We start from the raw sequence: 10,165 nt of genomic DNA on the forward strand, positions 1-10,165 counted from the left end.
AAATTCAGTTGGTTATATTTTGGTTATTTTTTCTAATGTACACTGAAGAAAAGAGCCAAATTAGCCACAAGTTCATTCTCTGGTGTGTGTGTTGGTAGGGAAAGACAAGTCAAGTGCTTATGTTGCTAAGAGTATACTGTACGAGAAAATATGTGTCACATTTGAATAAGCCACATCACTCCCTTAGCTAGTACAGTAGTCGAGTCATATAAAGGAACATTGTATAGTATATAGACTTACGTGAACACCCCCACAGATAGAAGAATACATAATGCAGTACAGTAGTTATATTTTAAGGTGAGGTGTTAATTAATAATATTTAAACCATATGAAAATTAGGGTCGTGAAGTGTGTGTTTTTCTACTTATTGTCTCGGCCCTTTCCTCTTACTTTATGCCTTCTCCTCTTACTTTCTACACTTGTCTTGTATATCTCTTTCTAATATTTCCCTCTCTCTTTCATGTGTCAACACTGATCCACCCCCTACAATGATGTCCGAGGAGTGAAGATAATAGATAGATAGATAAATAGAGATGAGACAGTGATAGAATGCTTTAGGTATAATTTTCTAATGATTCTGAGCTTTTATATATTAGTTTTAAACAGTGTGGTGTGCTACAGTTCCTAAGTGTTACTTACAAAAGCAAAAGCTGTTTCCCACATTCAAAAGAAGTGATTCTTTCACAGTATTCTTCATACACATCTTGTGACAACACGGTCCTCTCCTTTTTGTGCTCCTCGACCCATTCTTTGTCCTCCTTCACATGTGTTGTCACTTAAACATTAACTACTGTGTTCATCCTTCATATATCCACAACATCTAACAATTTTTTAGCTGCATCAGTCATCTGTTTGAAAATTAATCCAGACCAGCCTCTTGTTTACACCAACAGTTATCATTTATTTGACCATCAGCCTTGACATTTCCTTCAGAAACTCATCTCGGTTTCACATTCTGGCCTTCATCTTGGGTAGTTCCCTGAGACATGCATATCAGTCACAAAGTGACTTCAAGTTCTTCCTTTGCAGTATTTCAGAACCATAAATCATACATAAATGAAATTATCACCTGCCCCAACAATCTTGTGTACAGTATATGTTTCCAGTCCTGTGTAGCCAAAATGTTGCTTTTCTCAACTCTTCGTCATTATAACAAAATTTAAAATTCTTTTCTTTGTATTGAATTTTGTAAAACCATATATCAACAGTTTTTAATTTTGCCTTTGTCAGATTGTGCTTCATGTCAAACTCTGGTGCATGACATGAAGCTGCTCCCTATTTTGGACTGTATAGTATGAGTTCGAATTAGATCTACTAAATTTGTTCCTGTTAATTCTTTTAAGGTGATTTGTTTGAAAGCTGAAAGAATCTTATTTGTAGATAACTGAAATTGTATAAAATTACAGGCCTGGAAATTCATGAAAAATGCATGATAGCCAAATAGAAGAGGGGCACAATACAGTGGCTGTGACCATGTTGTAGCTATTGATTAATTTATTGTGAGGGACATGACAGCCTATCAGAGGACAATGGCAACCATGGCTGCTGTGAAATTTCAAGCCTGGTACTGTACTGAGTGTATGTCTTAACCCCACAGTTATAGATGTATAATTAGGTGTTTTTTGATGTGTAATGTAATAAATCTTACAAAAGAAATATTGGAGTGCATAGAAGTTTTAGGAAAATAGTTTAACCCCTTCACTACGGGTCGCCACTTTTCATATTTTATTTGGCTAACACCGGTTTTATTCAGATCAGAGGGGAGCCCGTACACAGGGGGTTAATATTCATGGTGATGAGATTGAGTGGTAGGGCAGCCAGTGCCATCTGTGTTTATGTTAGTTTATCTACAGCATGAGTTGAGAATAAAAAGAGCTTCATTAATCATCCATGGTGTGTGTGTGTGTGTTCACCTTGACAACCATTAGGGTTGTTATAATTTAAGGGTTTGAAGGTCAGGGTCACAGCTCTGAAAAAGGCACCACCTGGCATGAGTTGACACTTTACTGGAATGCCATCTGTGATCATCATTGACCATCTAGAATATACTTTACTCCAATGTTTTGATTGTGAGGATTTTTAATAATTTATCTTCATATAATAGTGATAAAGTCTCCTACATTGTTTAATCTGCCATATTTATTAATTTTCTGATTCCTCAGATGTCCATTCTATTTATCTATCAGTTGGCATCAGTTTATTTATCATTATTTAACTAATTTATAAATTGTTACCTCATTGTATATTCAGATGTTCCCTTGTGGTAATTATTGACAATATAATCATGTATACAGTAATTGTCCAAACTTTTGATTCTAGTCAAGCTGAAAATTATGTATAATGATATTTGAAACATTCCTGTACCAGGACTTGAATCTGGTACTATACTGTACCAGCAAGATGCCAGCCACTAAGCCATCAGCCTCGGTCATCAGCCACTAGTAATAACCACTCGTCCAGTAACCATTGGTGATCATCATCCACCACCTGCTGGTGTCCTGTTTTAATGCTTGTGCCAGATTCAAGTCTTGGTACAGTACTGTGTTGTACAAGGATATCCCAGTTGCATTAAATATACAGACAATGCATACCAGTTTGTTGACATGTGATAGTGTATCCTCATTGATGCTGTAGTGTTGTGGTGCTAACAATTGTATTAGTGAGGATACAGGAGTAAGACTTGATGGTTACCTATCACAATGTATCTGGAGACTTTATTAGTAATAAACGTGTCCACAGAAAAGTGCAAACATGTGTATGAGATGTAGTGTGTGCAGTATTGAGTGATTAATGTTGAAGTCTCTATATCAGTGGATTAAATCCCCCAAAATCTGGGAGAAGTAATGAAAGAAAACATGATTATAACCCACTCAATGATTTCACTATTAACCCGTTGAGCGAAGACCAAAATTCTTCCATGCTGTCTACCTCCCCCTGCTGGGGTGATGATACAAGAAAACAAATTAATTGTTTTTTATAACAAAGTCCAAAACCATTCATATATTAGTAAAATCCCAACATAAACCACAAAAATGTGCTTACTTAGTGACATCCTTAGTTATCTTCTATGTGATGCCACATTGATGGGTGGGCATCCTGCGTATGGCAGGTCAGTGTTGTCAACACTATAGTGTATTCCATGTAATTTTTACTGCTTGTCACAATGGTAAGATTACATTTTTATGCAAATGCAGTTGTCAATTTTTTAAGACAATTGCAATACAGTATTTCATTACTCCTGCAATTACAGGTATTAATATATCTAAATCTCCCCATCAGCCCCTTAAAGCCAAGTGTAAACTCCTTTATTTCATCTTACTGCTTAAACCTTCTTCAGTTGAGCTGGGATATTGGCATTTCAGTGCTTGTAAACAGTAGTCTGATGGACAACCTTCGTACGAGTGGTGAGTGATATAAAATTTGTATGATGTGTATAAACGTACAAATCTCTTTTAGCAGTTTTGCCTGGGTCATGTACAGACATCCACATCGCTCAACGGGTTAAAGTAGGTAATAATACAGTTATCTGATGATGTATAGGTATATTTAGTTTTAAGGTCAACTATGCTGTTTATAGCTATGAGTATGAGGCATTAAATAATATGTTTCAGAATAATTTTGTATTACATCATTTTCCTTTTCATAAATGCTGATGTCAGCATTAGGTAAAATTTTCTTGTAAAAAGATGGAAGTTGACATGTGAAATTCCATTTAATGGCTAATATGGGAAGTTAGTGTGACCTGTAAGACTGCCACTCACTCTCAGCTGGAGCCTGACATGGGCATCCTCAGAATTATTTCCAGGGGGGTACAAGAAAGCAAGACAAGACCTGACATATCAGTTTATTCAAAAAGTATGATCAAGAATAATCAAATTACTTTCAAGTATTGTATGATCAGCAATATCACTTATCAGTGTTATCACCAAATTATTAATTGCTAAAATTATCATAGGGTTGACCTTAAGCATTAATAACTAATGACAATAATTCATTTTTTATCATTAATCCTGGTAAACAAGTGATGGCCAATGCAGGATTTGGATCTCAATGGTGACTTGCTTCGAACATTAGCAGCATGATTTCGATGGTTAAATAAATACTGTAGGCAGCATTTATCAGCTCCAAAACGATCAATCACGTCTTCAATGGAGGCTTCCTTTCTATCCAACACCTGACATGCGTGCACAATCCAGACAAGCTTTCAGTTGACATTGTTAATCGAAGTCATGCCTTTATTTTTATAATTTTAGCCACGTATTAGCCATTCTGGCAGTTTGTCTATCCAGTGGTAGTACAGGAGGAAACCAGGGACTGGGAAACCTGTAATGTTTGCTAGGGTCACACTGGATAACACCCTTCTCACGTATGTCTGGGCCACCTACACCTCTCAGTGCGCTCTACTTCACAAATGGAGGCTGGAAGTGTCAAGGAGATCAGAAGGGCTTCTCAAATAGCAGGAAACAAATCACACTGCTTCACAGTGCTTCAGAAGATCTGTTAAGGGTAAGGTTGTACCGGTGTAAAAGTTTAAGACTCCACAGGACCGAGCTGAGAGCTTTCCACTACTGTATATTTGTTTTACTCTTATTTTAATTTAGGAATAATAATATTAACGAATATTATACATTACAGTAAAGTGTTTATAATTATGTGTTGTTTTGTACTAGACAAATTGTGCGGTTACCCAGATATCATGTTTTGATGACAAGTGGTCTCAGCTTCATCATGACCTAACACCAGGTACAGTATACTGTACACAGTACATGGTTCCTCTGTGATGTAGACATGACAGTTTTACCTGAGTTGGCCAGCCAGGCCTAGGCACGAGTTGTTACTCTTGTAGTGGATTTCTCCCCTACAAACGCTGTTTGTCGCTGAGTAGCCGACCCCGCGAATTCCACAGTGTATGCCTCGTGGTCTGGGTCAACCAGCGCCGCCATACATCACGGAGGTCAACTACTAAGCCACGCCTACCCCTGCTATTTAAGATCTGACCTTGTGGTGATCTCTCTCTTTCTACCTACACCAACCAGCCAGCAACACCTCCTCCTCCTCCGCCTGCCTGGCGGCTCTCGCTCCCTCCGGCGAGCATGGCGACCCACAAGCTGTCCTCCTCTGAGCACCCTCACCAACCAGCTCTCTCTACATCACGCTTGTAACCATGCTGCCTTCCCAGCACCAAGCTGCATTGTACATCCAATACAACATGTATACAGAGAGCACATTGTGAGTTTCCTTTCTCCATCCCATCCTGAGTGTGAACCAAACCACCCATAACCCCACAAATGGTGACCTCGGAGTGATGCACTCACAGGATGGAGGAGAAAGAACCCAAACAACTCATACCCCACACTCTTACCAATGACATTGTAATTCTCCCACACAGAGGAATTGTTAAATGTACTGGCTTACCACAAGTCACAATTGTGGGGATGGTAAGGAACAAACAGTTCACTTAAAAACTTGTAATGTCATATACATTTTGTGAACAAGGATTGTGGGAAAAAGAAAATTTTAAAATTTTTAGGGAGGTGCAAGTGCCCTTTGTAACCCCCCCACTTTGGATGCCCATGCATGTGGTAAAAATTAGTCATTACAAATAGGCAAACATTCTACCTCCATTTACTGTAGTATCATTATTTTACAATTATAATTAAGCTAATCAATAATAATAATATTAATAATAGTAAACGGTTTATTAATAGAGTTGCAGCCGGTGGCTGAAAATATACAGACTTACATTTAATTTAGACATAATGATATAATATGCATTGAGTACATTTACAGGGCTGTGCAGTACATAAATCAGGAGTTGTTTATTATTTTAACAATAGATGGGATGGTGCTGTTCTTATATCTATCGGTGCGGGCTCTTATGGGCTGAATTTTGTTGTAGTGGCGGACTGCGCGAGTTGGGTGGGGGGGGCTGCAGGGGTGCATGATAACAGTGTTTTTTTGGCTAAATATGGATACAGTAAGTACGCGCATGACGTCGTCCCGCTTAACGTTATTTCGGTATTACGTCGCTAAACTTTACAGACCAAAAATTTGTTTAACGTCCCAGTGATCCGACACTACGTCGTTTTGCGTCGTCACAGACTGCATTTTACTGTGCATCACCCTCTCTTGTCTGGCCGCGCTATGCTCTCTCAGCTTGGCACAGAGTCTAGGTGACTCACCATCCTCCTCCTCTCCTGCCCTCCTCTGCTCCCACTCTCCTCTTCTGCTCCCTCCATACTCCTCCCCTCTGTTCATCTGCCTCCTCCGCTTCACTACCCACTACACACTCGCTCTACCTCCACCGCCCATTGGTGAGTACCAATTCAAACTTAGTAGTTGTATATTTATGCATTATTTTCTATAGAAGTGTAAATGATTTTCTGTATATGTAATGTATTTCACTGGGCAAAGCGAGTTTCAGGAACGTAACTTCCGTATTTTATCTATTTATTATGGGTTAACCTTGTTTCGTATAACGTCAGATTTTTAGGAACCTAACACAACCTAACCTAACCTAACCTAACCAAATCTTAACTTATCCTAATCTAATCTAACCCAACTAAATATAACTAAATTTATTGTGACCAAACCATTACACAGTATTGTACTAGGGTTCATAACATTCCTGAAATAGATTTATTCTTAATACAATTTTGCTTATAATCTGTAACGTGAAATTAATTTTGCAAAAAATTGACTTGAGTTCCATTATGTGAAAATTTTTATTAAAAATTCTATAGCTACGGTTATTTTCTTTAATATAATATTGTCCTGATAACTACATCAGTACATAACTAATTATTATTATTATTATTATTATTATTACTACTAACTGAATCTCTAGAATTTTATCTTTGCAATCAATAGTTCAGATTATTCTAAGACACTTTCTTCTCTGACGTTTCCCTCGCAAATGACGTATATTATCATTGTTATTGTTATTGTTATTATTAGCTATTTAATTAAAGTGATGTTCTTTAATACTACGGTAACACATTTAAACTCATTCAAAGTCTTTTAATTCCCGCATTTAATCTCATTCATAAAACTGTTTATTTACATATATTTTCTGTTGCGATCAAAGAAAATGGAGCTTCTTTATGGGAGGACTTCTTTATTTTTTTACTCCACTATAGCAACTTCTGTAGTTTATTTTATTTGACAGATTGAACGTAATGTGCACAGAAGAAATGTTTGTTGTCAGTTTGATATTGTAAACTCACTTCTGAATGATATTTTACAACAAAAAGATGATTAGTTTAGATTCTATTCTGTTAGTGATCATGGTAAGGGTGTGGGGTCAGGGGGATGTTTGGTTCACACTCGTTAGCCGCTTGGGCGATGGGTCACGTCTCTGATAACTTTTCCTTTTATTTTATCCTCTAAGTCCTCAGTAAGCCAAAAATTGTGTAAATAATGTTTGGAAACTATAAAATAAACTACTCTATTTTTTTTTTTAGAGAATACACACATTCAGCTACTTATATATTGTGAAATTTTGTGAATCTCTGGGATCTAAGATAGGGATGAAGGTGATATATGAAGCATAATATATGTTAAAGAATCCATATAGGTAAATAGACGGATAGACATAGAGACAAACAAATGAATGGATGAACAGACAGACGAACAAAGCGTAAAACTGTGATGAAGGTTTATGACAACACACACACACACACACACACACACAGGTCAACCTCACCAGTATAATTGATTCCCCATTTGATGAGAGTTACAAGAATATAATTGTTAATAAGCTTTTAACTGCATTCTTGGATAATCCTTTGGCATACATGTTAAATCAACGTGAACTTGTATGGAGATCTATCTATCTATCTATCTATCTATCTATCTATCTATCTATCTATGAATCTGCTTGTCTATCTGGAATGAAAAAGAGAAGCACAAAGGAATTTAAATGTAAAAAATACAGCTTGGGAGAGAGAGAGAGAGAGAGAGAGAGAGAGAGAGAGAGAGAGAGAGAGAGAGAGAGAGAGCAAAACGACAATTGAAAACCCAAATGCATGAAACGATAGTAATAACCCACAAAGGAAGCCTGGGTGTGATGCTGAGATACGGTAATGCTGGTAATGTTGTGAGAGGCAAACCTTAACCCAACTCTAGTAGGTAATATGAGACTAAATGTTCACAGTGAAAACTCCTGGTTATGTTAGGTTAGGTCAGCTCAGGTCTGGTCAAATTATATGAAGTTAACATAGGTTAAATTAGCACAAGTTAGGTTAGAAGAGGTTAAATTAGCACAAGTTAGGTTAGAAGAGGTTAAATTAGCTCAAGTTTGGTTAGAAAAGGTTAAATTAGCTCAAGTTAGGTTAGAATAGGTTAAATTAGCTCAAGTTAGGTTAGAATAGGTTAAATTAGCTCAGGGTAGGTTAGATTAGGTTAGGTTAGGTTAGGTTAGATTAGGTTAGGTTTCAGATCCTGAGTTTAGGAAAGTCCGAGAAGGTAACCCCTAATGATGACTTTGAGTGTACCTGTGTTTAGGGTCCCCAGGTGTAGCTAGTCAGGACCTCGAGATTGGATTGTGCGAGGAGGAATAAAAATGGACGAATTAGCGATGTTGTGAGAGAGAGAGAGAGAGAGAGAGAGAGAGAGAGAGAGAGAGAGAGAGAGAGAGAGAGAGAGAGAGAGAGAGAGAGAGAGAGAGAGAGAAGAGAGAGAGGAAGAGAGAGAGGAGAGAGAGAGAGAGAGAGAGAGAGAGAGAGAGAGAGAGAGAGAGAGAGAGATAATTGGCTTAGTCTGGTCCCTCACCTAAAGACAATTACTGAACATCAGGTGACCAGGTAAGCCTCGGCCCCCGCCCGTACAGCATCACCTCAAGTTGGAACACATCTTAAATTACCTGACGCGCTGTAGAGACTTTGAAAAATGACCCGAGAGATGAAAATACCTTCTAAAACAACCAGTAAAGGTGGAAGGACTCTATAAATGGCACGATATGACAGAGAAACATCATAAAATTGATTGAGGAAGGATAACAACTTCTAAAAATAATCTGAAGAAGTGAAAGGCTTTAAAATGGCTTGAGGAGGGACGACTAGTTAAAAGGGCCTCCAGATGTGAATAGACTTGTAACATGGCCTAACGAAATGGAAGTACCGCTTAAAAGGTTCTATAGAATGGGTTAAAATATCTTGTACCTACACCGTCTACTGTATGTACACGTGCTGAGCAAATGAGAAATTATATGGCGATTTTTTTTAATAAACATCTATCTATCTATCTATCTATCTATCTATCCATCTATCTATCCATCCATCTTTCTATTAAAAACCTAACTTTCCTGGTATAAATTATCCTCCCCCAGAATTATTTGGTGAAGGAGTTTGTAAGTTTTCAGAAAAATTACTCGAGGTAGTCAAAAGTCCCTTAAGAATGACCTCAGCAGAAGGTAAAGTTTCTTGAGAATTTTACTAATGAGTTTTATGTTTACAACCAAACTCACCTGTCGACCATATTACCTGTGTGGAATTTTTTTTCGTGGTTATGTAAGTGATTCTTGTCTTTTACTTTACTTTAATTTGTGTTTATTTATTGTAGTTTTATTATACCGTGTGTGTGTGTGTGTGTGTGTGTGTGTGTGTGTGTGTGTGTGTGTGTGTGTGTGTGTGTATTACTCCACTAAAGAGGTCTTGATGTAGTGTGTTGCCGTGACAGTCGATATTTTGAAGCCATAAATGTTCGTCTCTCTCTCTCTCTCCCTCTCTCTCTCTCTCTCTCTCTATTGTTGCAAGAAAACACACAACAACATTACTTTTAAACCTCTCATAGACCCGGCCATCCACTCGTATCAGTCTTTCCATCTTGACCTATTGGTAAAGCAACTCCCCAAGTGCTTAAAACTTTCTATAAATGTCCCAAATTTGTTTAAAACTTTCAGAAACTTTCGAGCCATTCATAAAAATAGAGACCACAGCCCATCTGTTCTATCTTACAAGACCCTGGTGTTATTTCTCTTATTTTTTATTTTGTTTAGTTTCCCCATAACTTTTTTTTTACGTTTTCTTATATGTTTCTTTAAGTTTGTTTGGTTAGAAACTTCTAGAAACTTTGTACCCAGTGTTAAGGGGTGTTTGTTTCGTTTCATACCCCTTACTAATGGTTATGGGGGTTTATAGTGTTGTTACTCTGTCTGTCTGTCTGT

Source organism: Homarus americanus, unplaced genomic scaffold (genome assembly GCF_018991925.1).
Source record: "Homarus americanus isolate GMGI-L3 unplaced genomic scaffold, GMGI_Hamer_2.0 scaffold25013, whole genome shotgun sequence".
Taxonomy (NCBI): Eukaryota; Metazoa; Arthropoda; class Malacostraca; order Decapoda; family Nephropidae; genus Homarus; species Homarus americanus.